The sequence below is a fragment of the Benincasa hispida genome, chromosome 8 (assembly GCF_027475165.1).
Source record: "Benincasa hispida cultivar pf3 chromosome 8, pf3_genome.v1.1, whole genome shotgun sequence".
NCBI classification, from domain to species: Eukaryota; Viridiplantae; Streptophyta; class Magnoliopsida; order Cucurbitales; family Cucurbitaceae; genus Benincasa; species Benincasa hispida.
This window is the reverse complement of record NC_143485.1, coordinates 13,328,721-13,344,978: the sequence shown is the minus strand read 5'-3', so window position 1 is coordinate 13,344,978 and position 16,258 is coordinate 13,328,721.

Below are 16,258 nucleotides of genomic sequence, written 5' to 3'. Positions count from 1 at the left end.
ATGAACGTGGTGAATGCAAGGTTGTTTCCATCTCTGGAAATACTTCTTGCTTTATTTAACCCATTCTTCCAACCTTCTTTCGAGAGGCGGAATAACATCTTCACTTCTGCTCTCACAGGTGAAGATGTTGTCGAGCTTGCGTCAGCTAAACTTAGCTGATTTCTTCAACAAGGATTAACTCGCTCGTTTAATCCTTCCCCCTTACCCTAGGGATTAGTTACACATGGTGAAGGAATGGATGATGAATGTATGGTGAAGAATAGAGAAATGACGATGAATATGATAATGGTATTAAAATCTAAAGATAAGCGTTTGTTACAGATAATGAATGAAAGATTAGAGATGAACACAGTAGATGAATAGAAAGTTAGAACAAAATACGGAAAGCGTGTCAATGTCTTGACACAGATCCTGATCGGAGACGATTTTCTTGCCGGCATGTGGGAAGAATGTAGTGGAGAACTTCCTTCTAAGGCTTGTTTTCCAAGTAGAAGTGATCTTTGTACAAAGCTTCTTCTTCGAGAATGGGAATGAATTGCTTACTCCAGAGACTTACCTTTCGGTCTTGACTCGTCTTTCTCCCTGGATTTTCTCTAAGTTGTCTCTTCAGACCAGCCTCCATTCTTTGAATTTGATGAAGCTATTTATAGACCTTGGCATCTTCTGCATTAGTGTTCCCGCTTTAAAAAGCTGATTTTTTCTGCCATGGCTTGGTCAAAACATTCACTCTACTCCACATTTAATTTGTCAGAATCGTACAACAGAAAAGCTATAAAATTTTAGAAGTCCTTGTGAATTCGTTGCTCTTTACATCTACGATTGATCGCCATATGCAGTGTAGTTGCTTTGATATTTTTATCGATTGTCGCATGCGATGCAAATGCGTTGATCGTTTGCATCCATGATCGATCGTCGCATGCGCTGCAATTGCGTTGTTCTTTTTCGTTCTCGATTACCCATCACATGCAGTGTGAATGCGCTGTTCATTTTTTTCCTTGAGCGATTGTCACATGTGGTGACCTGTTTCCTGCAAAACAAAGACTTGGACATTCCATTTTGCCATCGCAATCGGGTTAGCAGGTGTGCTTACGACACTTTACATTTTTCGCGTTTCTAAGCCAATTTCTATACGGTCGATGCAACTTTTCCCTTCTTTTGGCTGCATAATCTAAATAAAACGGTATAAATAACTTGTATTTCTACAAGTTATCAACCAGAAAGGAGCGAATTTCATCTTGTGTAGTTTTGTTCTCAACACCCCACTTGGACGAATCCCCAAAATGAATGACATATTGTGTCGACAAATATGGCCACTTTGATCCATACAGATCAAAGGACCGCCCTTATTTAGGGGCTCAAAATCACTTAAGATTATGGTCAATTTACTTGTGGTCATCCTAGTGAAATGTAAGTCTCTTCAAGTAATGGTTTTATAAAGAGAGACTGATCATTTCGTGGTTTGGTCTTATACAAACTCTTTGTACAGGATACCTCCACTCACATGTCTTCACATGAACGATCAAGATTAGATCATTTGCAACACTTTACAACAATTTTAACAATTATAAAGTGGGTTGTATCTGTAGTGTCACAAGGATAAGGTATCCAACCATATCCATATACTACAGACCATTCAGGTTATTACTTAAACATGATCCACTTGTATGTCAATTACATACATGTTTAAGTTACATTAAATAACCTTGGATCTTAGTTTATTGGATTTGGGTTAATGCAAACTATATGTCAAATAAAATAACACTTTATTTGATTAAATAAATGATTCGTGTACAAATAATTTACAAACTACGAAATCCACAAGATTTAAGGCAACAACCCCAACATCTTCTTCGTGATCCTAGTATTTCAAAGGCCATCCATGATGATTCCTTGTCTACTTAGAGGACTTCTTCACTCTTGAACTATTTTCTTGATATCTGGCTTATTTGTCTTGTTGGATCTGTGATGATTCTTTTGTGGTGGTTCTATTTAATTTTGATATACATCTTGACAACAAAAGGATACCGTTGAGGCATTTTGTTTTTCTAGATACAACTTGTTGCAATACATTCGCATTGCATACAGATTATCATTCTTGTCATGATTGTTTATTTAAAAAAATGGTGAACTTCTATGATGAGATTGAAGTTTACTTTAATCACTAAATGTTCTCCACATGACTTGCACTTTTCTCATATCATGCCATTTCATTATTCCCTTTCTTTGTAAGGTAAACAATCTTAAAATCATATATGTGTGTATGCTTATTTTCTTAAATAGGTCTTACCCTTTTGTTACACAAAAAGAATTCCTTATTTCCTTTTTGCACCACTTATGTCAATGGGGACATCAACCATCTTAAAGTTTGGGGGTGGGGTCTTTGTACGATGATGCGTTGATTTATCATGCGATGAAAGGATGTGTGGGTGCGATGATCATGCGAGTTTTCCTAACAAAGTCCAAGTATAAGCCTTCTTTAGGGTCCTAGTAAGTCCAAGGTCGAACGCAGGGATTACTAAATAGATATGCGACAGACTCTCTAATCTTATTGCGATGGTGATTAAAAAGTAGATGGTGATTTTACTTTGATTTTCTAATGCGATGGAATTAAATGCACAGCGATGAAAGAGTGGTGTTGTAACAAATATACAATAAAGGGGTTGAAAAGAGGTTTTACTAGCATTTCTTAAGATATTGTACAAGTCATGTGATCATGCTATACACAAATATTAAGCACTACATTTCTCAATGCATAATGACACATTTCCTATGTCTAGGATGCATGCGATGTGTATGGAATGCAGCAGATAGAACTTATTTCTAAGTCTCTACTCTTGTTTATGTGACCTAATCTGACTCTCTCAAGCCTAGATTCTGTCTTTAGATTACTCTCTCAAGTACTCCAAAAGATGAATGAAGCATACATAAGACAAGATGATCGCATAAAGTGCATAGCTTAAGTCATGCTAGCTAAGTACTTCTCAACCCAATCACAAATTTAACTACTCGTGTATGGTGTGAAGAGACTGAGCATAAATTGAAATGTAGTTTCCATTCTTGCAAATAAAGTGTTTAAGTACAAAAAAATAAATGGTATAAGTGTTAAGCCAGGTAAGCAATGTATTGCTTCCTCTAGCGTTTACACTACTTCTATCACTTCAATTCTTTTCCTAGTTGTAAACTCTTGCTCTTGCAAGGATTTAGTGTCTCTCCTCCATACTATTTTCGGCAGTCTCTTGACCTCTCCGAAAATTAATTTCTTCTCAAGAATTCCCTTCCCTTGGCTTCCGAAGTCCTCCTGGTTTGGTAGCATTGGGTATTTATAGACTTCCAGACAAAACAGTTCTTCTCACTAATGATTGCGTGGATGGGCAGCATTAATTTCCATACCCTATTGCGTTGTTTAATGGTCACAGAGGTTCAATGGATTTGGAACGATATGGTCTTCAATGGCCATCAACTGAATTTCTGATTTGACAGTTATCGGCTTTACGTCCCATCTCGTTTTATTACATTAGGCCACCGCCTTTATGTAAGGTTATCACGCGATGATCTTTGAAGTACCCTTGGATCGCCAACTCAGAATGCGCTATCACCTTTGTTCCTACACAGAATAACTCAGTTTAACTGCTTTTATACGATGAGAGTTAGCGATCGTAATTTTTCTTTTAGTTAGGCGAATTCAATCGTAATATTGCCGATTCACCATCACTTTCTTCAATTTTTTTAATAATTTGAGCTTTAATAACTTATATTTCTACAAGTTATTATACTATATCTTCATTTTGAAGTTTTGATATTTTAAGACATTATATATTCTCAGATCCAGCTTTTACGATGATGCTAGATTTTTTTTCAGAAAATGAAAAAGATAAGAGAAGACACTTTTTCTTTCGAGGTTGACTTGGTCACTAGAGGTGATCATGGCACACGTGATTTCTTTTACATAAAAAGTTAATTTAAAATAGAGTATGTGATAGGATAAACAACATGCAACAAAAGTAAACAAAATCAATAAGCACTCTAATTACATTTAATTTGAGTTCTAAAAGCATGCTAAAACACATTTTTCAGAAGTGGTTTTCAAGTTACATATCTTTGATGAATTCTCCCAATTCCAAGATGCTCTTCACGTGATTCCAGCTCCAATTTGAAAGTGAACCACCAAAAGATCTTCTCTACTATTCTCAGCCTTGGATTTGAGTGGTGAAACTTCAATTAGAGTGAATTTGTGAAGGGAAAAACTGGGTTTTTAGGTGAAGGTGAAGAACTTCTATACAAACTGATTTCAGCCGCTAATCCACCTGTTCCTCATCAAAATTAGAGTGTTCTTTCACTTCTCTTCATGCAGGCACTTCTCAAATGGTCAATGCCAACTTCAATTTGTTCAAGAAGGTGAGCTAGTGGGTGATCCAAGGAGGAAACACCTCCTACTTAATAGAAAGTGGGAATTTCCCACTTATTATTTTAATTTTCATTTTCTTTTTGTTTTTAATTTTAATTAATTCAAAGATTAATCAAAATCAAAATCACAATTTCAAATTCTAAAATTTGAAATAAAATGAGAAATTAATTTAATTAATTATTTATTTAATATCAAATATTAAATTAATCACACACCTTATTTTAAACATGAATTCTATTCATGTAATTAATATTTAAATCAATATTTAAATATTATAAACTCTCCAATTTCGTTTAATTTCAATAAATTAAACATTAATTGATTCTATCGAATATAATTGTACAAACCCTAATTTGAATTTGAACTATTCAAATTCAAATCCTAATTTCAATTTGAATATTTTAAATTGAAATCATTCCAAATTCACTCAATTTATTAATTCAAGATGTTCATTTTATACGAGCTAGTAGAGAGACCTTATGGATCTACAGATCATGAGTTCCAACGATTTAAGATTAATTGGCTAAAAATCTTTAGACCAAATTAATCAGTATTCATTAACTATCGAGTCACACCATTATAGTTTGATAGTTAACTATTGAGTCACACCATTATAGTTTGATAATTGCACTCTCCCCACTATAGATATATTTATGTCCACTTGATTTAACCATAATCAGTAAGTCGACCCTTCACAGGTTGTTCATAATAATGGTTGGGTCAATATGTTATTTTACCTCTGATATTACATCTTTCCTTAAGTTCCACTGATCCTCTACTGAACAATTGGTTTGTGATCCAATCATTAAACTGGATCTTTCTCGGGCCAATGAAAAGATGGGACCCCTTGTTTAAGACCTGGATTCAGTACTTAAGAGAACAACCTTTCCACTATCCCTGAATTGGGTAGGCGTGAATTCCTTCTTGTACCCTATGTCCCCAACTATCTACCCGGTCTTACCCCTAAAATGGGAGGCTTATTGAGTCGGCGTTGTTGATCCAACCCTTACTTATGCAAATCTAAGGATAATCCCGAATAAACAGGAGTTCATAGTTAGCTCAAGATTAAAATCGAGTTACCTAGGTCATCTAAGCGAAATAATCAATCTTTAAACAGTAAACAACGTTATAAAGTAAGAGTGAATTATTTCTTGATTTGATCTTATGCAAACTCATTGCATAGGACACCCCCACTCCTCATGTCAATACATGAACGAATCAAGATCACTTCGTTTGTAATACTTTATAACAAATTGTAACAACTACAGAATGGTCCGTATCCAATAGTGTTACCAAAATAAGGCACCCAATCTTATTCGTATATTATAGATCGTTTTGGCTATTTACTCAAACTTGGTCCATCTTTTTGTCTCTGCATAAAGTTCAAATACTCATGTAATAGTCATGGATCTTAGATTATTGGATTTAGACTTTATAAGTACAATTTATAGATTCAATAACAACATTATTGAAGAAATATTGAATAACATCTTTATTGATAATAGAATATGTTTAGCTTCACAAACTCTGAGTTTTAGGACATACGACCCAACAATATATGTATACAATTTTATTTGTGACATGTGCTTGTAGTCAGATGTCTTTTATGTGACCTATGTGGGTAAGTTAGAATGAATGTGCAAGTGCCAAAAACTACTCTCTAGACCAAAAAAAAAAAAAAAGAAAAATAAAGTCAAGCAACAACCCATTGAAAGATGGAAAAAAAGGGGTGTCATTAAGTTCATAAAATGTTTCTTTTGGTTGGGGTTTGAGTTCTTTTACAAAATGGGTCAAGATTAGTTTAGCCTATTCTATCATTTCCCACTATCAGACTTCTGCGTGTGTGATGCCTCGGCCGCATGCCTCTTTGCGAATGCGTTTAGGCCCTCATGCGTACTGCTTGCTGTGCAGGTTTAGTATGCGCCAATGCCTTTCTAGCACTCATTGTCTTACCGCATCCGACAGGAAATACACGTGTGTGCATGCCTTCTCGCCCATCAATTTCCATTCTAGTGTGTTATGCATCCACTCATGTCCGTTGTTGTCCAATTCCCTTGAATATTCCCCATCCGTCTTGGTTGCGTGCCAAGTCGTGCCACTTTGTAGTCGTGATCAAAGTTCTTGCTCATCACGTGTTGTCTAGGTAGATCCAAGGCTAGTATTCATCATTTTCTTGAAGTTTTAGTTTCTTTGTCTTGTTCTTCGTTGTATTGAGTTTAGTTTCAATTTCATTTATGTTAAAAATAAAAGAGTAGGGAAGAGAATAACAACACAGTTACATGGAAACCCTAGTACAAGGAGAAAAAAACACGATATAGAGACTTTTCTTATTATTTTAATCTGATACACTGAATACATAGGGACACACTGTATAAATAAACAGTAGGAAACCCTAGAGATCTACACAATTACATAAACGCCCCTAGGTTAATAACCTTATTTTCAATACTTCCCCTCAAGTTGGAGCATAAATATCGACAAGGCCTAACTTTCTCACACAATAATCAAAGCTTTGTCTTAGTAACCCTTTTGTAAGTACATCAGCAACTTGTTGATTTGAAGGAATATAAGGGATGCATATGTTTCCACTGTCCAAACTCTCCTTAATGAAATGTTTTTCTATCTCTACGTGTTTAATTTTGTCATGTTGAACCGGGTTATTTACAATACTGATGGCAGCTTTATTGTCACAAAACAATTTCATCGAAAGCTCATTATCTTCCTGAGGATCTGATAACACTTTCGTCAACCAAATTTCTTCACAAATCCTTAGACTCATGGCCCTATACTCAGCCTCAGCACTACTTCTAGCAACAACTCCTTGTTTCTTACTTCTCCAGGTGACTAGATTACCCCAGACAAACGTACAGTACCCAGACATCGATTTTCTATCAACAACAGACCTTGCCCAGTCAGAATCAGTATAGGCTTCAACAGATCGCTTATCAGTCTTTCTGAACATTAGACCTTTGCCAGGAGTTACTTTCAAGTAACGAAGGATACATTCAATTGTTGTCATATGATCCTAACATGGAGCTTGCATAAACTGACTGACAAAATAGAGAAGGGTTCTATTATGGGAAAAGAAGAAGAAAAACTTCTCTTGAGCCTATTTTCTTTCATTGCACCTACTGCATACAAAATATCTGGTCTTGTGTGAGACAAGTAGATCAACTTCCCGACTAACCGCTGATACCTTTCTTTATTAACAGGAATTTTATTATTCTTATCACTGAGCTTCGCATTGTACTCTACTGGTGTGTTAACAGGTTCACACCCAATCATGGTTGTTTTCTTTAGTAAGTCCAGAGTATATTTTCGTTGAGAGACCGATATACCTTCTTTTGAGTGAGCTACTTCCATTCCCAGAAAGTATCTTAGCTTCCCAAGGTCTTTAATTTCAAATTCTCAGGCCATCTTTGTTTTGAGCCTCATGATCTCTACATCATCATCCCCAGATAAAACAATGTCATCAACGTAGACAAAAAGAATAGCTATCTTCCCTGATGTCGATCTTTTTATAAAAAAAAGTGTGATCAGAATGCCTATGAACACACACCTGTACTTTCACAAAAGTGTGAACCTGTCAAACCAGGCCCTTGGAGACTGTTTCAATCCGTATAACGACTTTCTCAATCTACACACCTTGTTTTTTAATTGACTCTCGAACCTAGAAGAAGGACTCATATAGACTTCCTCTTCAAGTTCCCCATTCAAAAAGGCATTTTTAATATCAAGTTGGTCTAGGGACCAATCCTTATTTACAAAAACTGACAAGAGCACTCAGATAGTGTTAAGTTTGGCCACAGGAGAAAAAGTTTCAGAATAATATACTCCATAGGTCTGAGTAAAGCCTCTTGCAACGAGTCTAGCCTTGTACCGGTCAATCGTCCCATCTGATTTGTATTTTATAGTAAACACCCATTTACATCCAATTGTCTTGTGTCTTTCAGGCAGAGCCACCTGTTCCTAAGTTCCTTCTTCTCGAGAGCTCTCATTTCTTCCATAACAGCAGACTTCCATTCTGGTTTTTTCAGTGCAACACTTATGTCATTTGGAACCATCTCAGTATCCAAACTAGTAGTGAATGCTTTGAACTCGATTGCCAGATTACTATACGTCATGTAACTATGCATAAGGTATTTAGTACATGAACGAGTGCCTTTCCTCAGAGCTATAGGAAGATCAAGCGATGCATCACGTTTTTTCCACTCTCTAGGCTCTTCACCATGATTGACTATCTGTGTATCAGAGACTTCAGTAGTATCCTCCACATCATCATTAGTAAGAATCATTTCATTATCTACTTTCTCCCCTTCTGCTATTCTTTCAGTATTACTACTTCCTTCTCCCTTGTCTTTCCTGCATTCATCAGTCTCCATACATACATCAACATTATTAATTTCAGGAATGTACATACCTGGATCTGATGGCGGGTCTAACTCATGCACTAGAGCTGGCAATTCTGGCTTGACAGGTGACACTGCTTCCTTCCTGAGATTCTACCTATAGTAAGTTTTCCAAGGAACTTGGTTGGTAGGAAGGACCAGACTGTCATGCTCAAAACTAGGTTTAGACAAGGTTTGAATGGGAGTTGACTTTAAGAGAATAGCATAAGATGACTAGTTAGTCTCTACATTCATGTTCTCCCCTTGAAGATGACTAACAGGGAAAAACGGTTGATCCTCGAGGAAGGTGATATCCATTGAGACATAGTACTTACGAGATGACGGATGATAGCACTTATATCCACGTTGATGAAGTGGATATCCAACAAAGACACACTTCTAAGCACGAGGAGTAAATTTTGTGTGGTTTGGACCATGGGAGTGAACAAAGGCAACACAACCAAAAATCCGAAGAGGAACATCGGAGATTAACCGAGTGGTTAGGAAGGACTCTTTAAATGGTTCTAAAGGAGTATGAAGATTAAGAATACGAGAGGGCATCTGATTAATGAGATGGGCAGCAGTGAGAACTGCATCCCCCCACAGGTATGATGAAAGAGTGGTAGATAACATAAGAGACTGAGCTACTTCAACCAGATCACGATTTTTCCATTCAGCAACTCCATTTTGTTGTGGAGTGTAAGCACACGAGTTATAGTGGACAATACCCTTAGAAACAAGAAAATCCCTAAAGAAGGCATTGAAGAATTCTCGCCCACTATCACTTCGTAAAATTTCAATCTTTGTTTTGAACTGAGTTTCGACAATTGTATAAAATTGTTGGAAAATAGATGACACCTCAGATTTTTCAGTGAGGAGGAATACCCAGGTAAGCGAGTATGATCGTCTATAAATGTGACAAATCACCGCTTTCCAGTGGAAGTGGTAATTGGTGAGGGACCCATACATCATTATGAACAAGGGAAAAAGGACTCGAGGGTTCATAAGGCTGGGACTGGAAAGAAACACGACTTTGCTTGGCACAAATACACTCATCACAATTTAAAAAAGTATTAACATTGCGAAATAAATGCGGAACAAATACTTCATATATTGAAAATTCGGATGTCCTAAACGGAAATGCCACAACATAAAGTCATTTTCAGAAATAGAAAAATTTAACTACATAAACCCAGTTTGATGATCATCTTTAGAGGAAGCTTCTTCATAAAGGAAATAGAGTCCCCTATCGTGTCGGGCAGTGCCAATCGTCATCCCCAATTTTAGATCCTGAAACAAAACGAAATCAAGTGAGAAAATGGCCTCACACTTCAAATCCCTTGTAATTTTACTGACAGACAACAGATTATAAGTGATTTTAGGCACATGTAAAGTATCACACAGAATTAAACCGTCAAACAGGGAGATATGGCCTTTCCCCGCAACCAGGGCAAAAGACCCATCTGCAATACAAATAAGTTCATTTCCAGCACTTGGGTTATATGACTTAAACAATTTTGAAGAACTCGTAAGATGATCTATGGCCCCTGAGTCAACAATCCATGGTTTTTTACCATTTATACTAATAAGGCCAAATTAAGGGAAATTACCTGCCTGTGCAATAGCACTCACCCCAACCGTACTTAAGTTATTCTTACTATCAACAAAAGACTGCTTCTGAGTCTGTTCATCTGTTGAGTCACTTACCAGGGCACGACCAATATTAGATTTGTCATGAGACTGACGTCGCCTGTTGTTTGGAGGTTTCTCGTGCAATTTCCAACACTGGTCCTTTGTGTGCCAGAGCTTCGTACAATGTTCACACACAGGTGGGGGGTTTCTCACCATCAGCATTGGACGACTTTGCGATGAAGGCGGCTGCATCAGTTGTAGGAATAGGATTATTCATGGCACACGACCGATCCTCTTCTAGCCGTATTTCATAGCAGACTTCTTTGAGTAAAGGAGTCGAGCGCTGGCCCAATATTCGACTACGGACACCATCGAATTTAGGATTTAATCTAGCCAACAATACGTAAACACGATCTGCCTCTTCGATTTTCAAGTATTGAGCCCCATCTTGTGCACAGTTCTAGACAATCTTTCAATACAAGTCCATCTCTTGCCACAGCATTGATAGTTTGTTAAAATAAAAAGTAACATCCATGGATCCTTGTTTGCATTCATGGACCTGTTTGTGGAGCGTATATAGTCGAGAGGCATTCTGTCTTTTTTAGTACAAATCTCACGCTGCCTCTCAAATATCCTTGGCGGTTGCAGCATATAATAATGGTCTGCCTATATGAGGTTCCATACTATTTACCAAAACAGAGCGGAACAGCGAGTCTTCTTTTTTCTAGATTCGTTCTTGTGGATCGTCTGGTGCTAGCTTTGGAATCTCCCCTGTCAAGTACCCAAATTTGTGATGCCCTTCCAAAGCCATAGGATTGATTGGGACCAGGAGAAATAATTCTGGCCATTTAATTTTTTCCCTACAAGGAATCCTTCAGAATTTCCCATCGAACCAAATAAATAAGAAACATTTGGCAAAATAGGGAACGAGTTTACCGGATTCTCTAAATAAACTGGTTGAACCGGTTGGGGATTTGCGTCAAACATCGTATCCAAATCTGAAATCTGTTATTGCAAATAAGCCAATTGTTGTCTCACATCGTCTGGGTAATGGGTCGAACTACAAGCGGCTGGAAACGGGACCGCCACTGTCGACTAGAAGGTGGTCGCCGGCTGGAAGAAAGTCGCCAACATATGTGAAGACCCCAACCGGCTGGACTGCTCGAGATGGCCGCCGGCTCGTCGTTGGTCGAACACACTTGGGGCAGAAGAATCAGTCGTGTTTGGCACAACTCCTTGTAGATCGAACGGACCTGTCGTGTAAGGGTAGGACGGCGCGAAAACGAACGACGTGGAAGACTATGATGGTCCGGAGGGTTGCGACGACGCGAAAACAGCCGGATTTGTCTGTCTTTTAAGGTTCGTCTGGGTTTAGTGCAGAAAAGCCAAATCGCGACCGGATCTGTCTGTCCTTCGAGGGTTCGGCTGGATTCAGTGCGGAAGAGCCTGATCGACACTTCTGTCTGATGCAGCGGCTCCCACTGACGGCGGCTCTCCGTCGACTACAATTGGACGGCAGAAAGTAACTTTGGTAGGGCTGCTTGAAAAAACTCTTTCACCGCCGCTCGAATAGCAGTCTTCATGTCAAAACTCGAAGTTCCATCAGCAGAAGATGACTGTGGTTGGTTCTTTTCCATAATGGCAAGGGTTTCGTCCCCAAGCTCTGATACCATGTTAAAAATAAAAGAGTAGGGAAGAGAATAACAACACAGTTATGTGGAACCCTAGTACAGGGAGAAAAACCACGATATAGAGACTTTTCTTATTATTTTAATCTGATACACTAAATGCATAGGGATACATTGTATAAATAGACAGTAGGAAACCCTAGGGGTCTACACAATTACATAAACACCCCTAGGTTAATAACCCTATTTTCAATAATTTACATAAAGAATGAAATACATAAATCAAATTGAAACTAAATATAATACAATGAAGAACAAGACAAAGAAACTAAAACTTGAAGAAAAATATGCACACGAGTCTTTGGTCTATCTTGATTCAATCTTTGTCAAGATGAATCAAGATATGACAATTCCAACTTTAACATATGACCGGATTTGTGCAAGTGTTGCAACTCAAATCTACAAGAATGCTAAAAAAAATCAACAAAGGTGAAGAAAATGTATGTGTTTTCATAAAAGAACGGACAATGAGAGCTTTGGGAGTCTTTAAATAGATCTCAAGAGGCTAAGTTTACGGTTGAAGATGGGGGCTCATGGGTCGCCCTAATTTTTCAAGATTTATAGTGAAAATCCCTAAATTCATGCAATTTATATCAAAATATTTAGGTTTAGTAGCTAAATTACTCTAAAAATTGGAATTATCACCTATACCAAACTCCTGAGGGAGATTCAGGAAGGATCGTGCTATGGTATTGGCTTGAAGATGGGCTAATTTATGTGCAGACTTTTAGTCCCTAGTCAATAGGGACTTTGGAAGGAGTTGTGTGAGACGCATGATCCAACTATAAAATATTCCATCAAAATCAATTTTCGATTTTTATTATTTAATGCTTTAGACTTTTGATGAAGGAGTAATAAGATATCAAATCCTTTTCAACCACTAAATAAATTTATAACTTCAAACCTAACCATAACTATCGTATTAGTAGGGAGCACTATTTTTCTCTAATCAAGATTCAAAATTCTTATGTAATCAACGGGTCTAGTTTGTTTGTTTTACACGGTGAATGTAAATAACTTGAAAAGTAAAGGCAATAGTTAGACGAGGTTGTATGAATGTGAAAAGTCTAACTTAGGTATTCGAATCCACCCATTTGTTTAGCTATTCATTAGACACTAAAAGTAATCATCAAATCATGCAAGTGTTTAGCCAACTTACTCGGTAATGCCATGACAAGCACCCAAGGGCATTAATTAAGACACTTAACTAAACTAAGTGCTATTAAGGGAAAAGCTAAACATCTTCCGCGCTGATTAAGGGAAAAGCTAAGACGATTTATTCTTGAATTAATCAATCATATAATATTGTAATATGACATCATAAACAGCCTATCAATTCACACACGAGCATGCTTTAACTTGTGCTGCTAAAGATTAACACATAACTAAATGCCACAGAATGTGAGCCACTTATTAACAAAGCAATGAAAGTATGCAAGGGTGATCAATCCAAACATAACCAAATACATAAAAATTTAAATACATTCAAGAATCATAAGTATTGATAAGATGATAATAAGAACTACAAGTCCTCACAACATAATACAATAGGTTTCTTCCTTCAATCTAAATTAGAAAGTACTAGCACTAAACATTAAAACAATCTTCTCATGGAAAGGATCAGTCTCCATACCATGAAAATAGATTTAAAATAGTAAAGAATAGAGAAAATGTTGAAAGGAGGCTAAGAATTGAGGACTTAATCAACTTAAAACTGGAAATTTTTATTTATAACATAGTCGCAACATTGTAGTAATAGTCGCAACATTGTAGTACTACGGCATAGTATCGTGGTGATAAGGATAACAGACCTCCACATATCTCTATGATTGTATGATATTGCCAACTTTGGACATGAAACCTCATGATTTTGCTTTTGGTACCACCTAAAAGTCCTCATACCAATGTAGATAATTGTCTTACTTATATACCCTATGACATTTCCTTCCTTTAATCAATGTTGGGCTTTGTTTGCACTTTTAACAATCCTCCCCTTGAACAAAGTACCACCTTGACTTCCCCTTGAACAAATTCATCCATTCCCAACTATGAGCGCTGGCTTTAAATCTTGAGGCACCTTTAGTTCATCTCTAGTCATTTGCTCTTCATCTCGAGGCACACCAGCTCATCTTGAGTCAACTTACTCTTCTATCTTGAGGCACATTCCGTTCATCTCAGGTTAATACGCAAATATAGAGCACACGAGCATGAGCACGGATCACACATGCTTTGGTCAATGTAGGTGAAATAATAAGGCTACTCAAATAAAGCACAAACGAGGCTCACTAAATTTCTTTGTTTAAAATCTGAGGATTTCATCCACACAATTAGGTTTAGACCAAGGCTCTAGTATCAATTGATAAAGATAATGAACCTCCACATATCACCATAATGGTATGATATTGTCCACTTTAGGCATAAACCCTCGTGGCTCTACTTTTGGTACCACCCAAAAGGCCTCATACTAAAAGAGATAATTATCCTTACTTATATACCCATGATCATTCCCTTTCCTAACTAATGTGGAACTTTGTTTATACTCCTAGCACGTGGCGCAAGATCAAAACTCTTGCGAACATTTCTTTCCATATTTGATGGCGTCGCAATGTGAGTCCTTTTACATGCTATTGTCTTTAGGGCTAGGCCCCAGGGACAAAATTGTCATTTTTACTCCTTAATGCTCAAATCTACCTCTTTGATGCTCAATACCTACAAAATCATTAAATAAGTATAATAAATCTAAGAACGAACTCGAGTTAAGCTAAATAAGATACCACGTTTTGGATGATATTCAACCATCCCAACTTTACTCTTGATCATCCTCGAGCAAGATAAAATGTTATATCAAAATAAAATATTTGCTTAGCTCAACAAATTATGACTTCAGTCTCAATGCGTTTAGGAACAATGTTTGCAAGAAAGAAAATCATAAAAATATATTCAATCCATGAGGCAATTTTAAAAATTCATATGAGAACAAATGCAATGCCCTTCTTAGACCGTAATGACCCAAAAAAAAAAAAAAAAAAACTTTATGCGACCTTCAATTTGTTTTTCCTCTACTCTAGCTTGGACACCCATCATCAAACATTCAATCAATCAAGAAAGTAACATTTCAACTAAGGTGCCTAAAATAAAACTCTAAGATCGTCCTAAATTCTCTTCTTTTTTTTTTACCTAAAAGTACTAGCTTTCATACATTCACTATAGAACTCGTGCCTAGAACATTAACTTTATAGGTGCCTTTACTGATCACAACAAATGCAGTTCTTTTTAATCCTAGTCATGCATAAACACTACAAATATTTTTCTCATTCTTTTTATTTTCTATTTCATTCTTTCTTTTGAACTCAAACAATTTTGTTAGCCGGCCGTAAAAACTTTTCTTTTCTCCTCCAGTATCACATTACAACCTATCTTGCAAGATAGTATTTAATTAATGGAATCTTTCAAGATGACAATAAAAATATAGACTATATAGCTCGATTCTAAGCTCAAAATGACTTTAGATAGAGGGCTCAAAAAACTTAAACATGCATGAGTGGCAAGAAAAAATTTTAAAAGGGGCTCAAGTGAGCTTAGCAAAACAACAATTCATGCATAATACTATGAGCTTAGATGATCAAAGATTCTACAGATCACAAAAGGTCATCCTAATTTTCTTTTTTTTCTTTTATTTTGTGTTGTATATATATAGATTAAAAATAATTTTTTGCCCCCGAACTTTTGTGAATATAGCATTTTAGTTTATGAACTTTGATTTATATTAATTGATTTAGTCAATGTTCTTTCAATTATGTAACAATTTAGTCTATGTACTTCTAAATTTGTAACAACTTAATTCCTATCGTAGAAATTTTTTACTTTTATTATTTAACGTTTCAGGCTTTGTAGCTTATAAGCATATCAAATCACTAATTAGTTTATTGATCTGCGTAATTAGTTTATTTTGCTACAAATTTTAATGTACATGGACTAAATTATGACATACTAAAATTCATAGACTAAGTTGGTACACAATTGAAAGTATATGAACTAAATGGTTATAAATCAAAATTCGTGTACTAAATTATTACTCCAAAGTTCATGAATTAAAAGTAATTATATATATATATATTTGGCTCAATAGTCCAATTTTAATACGG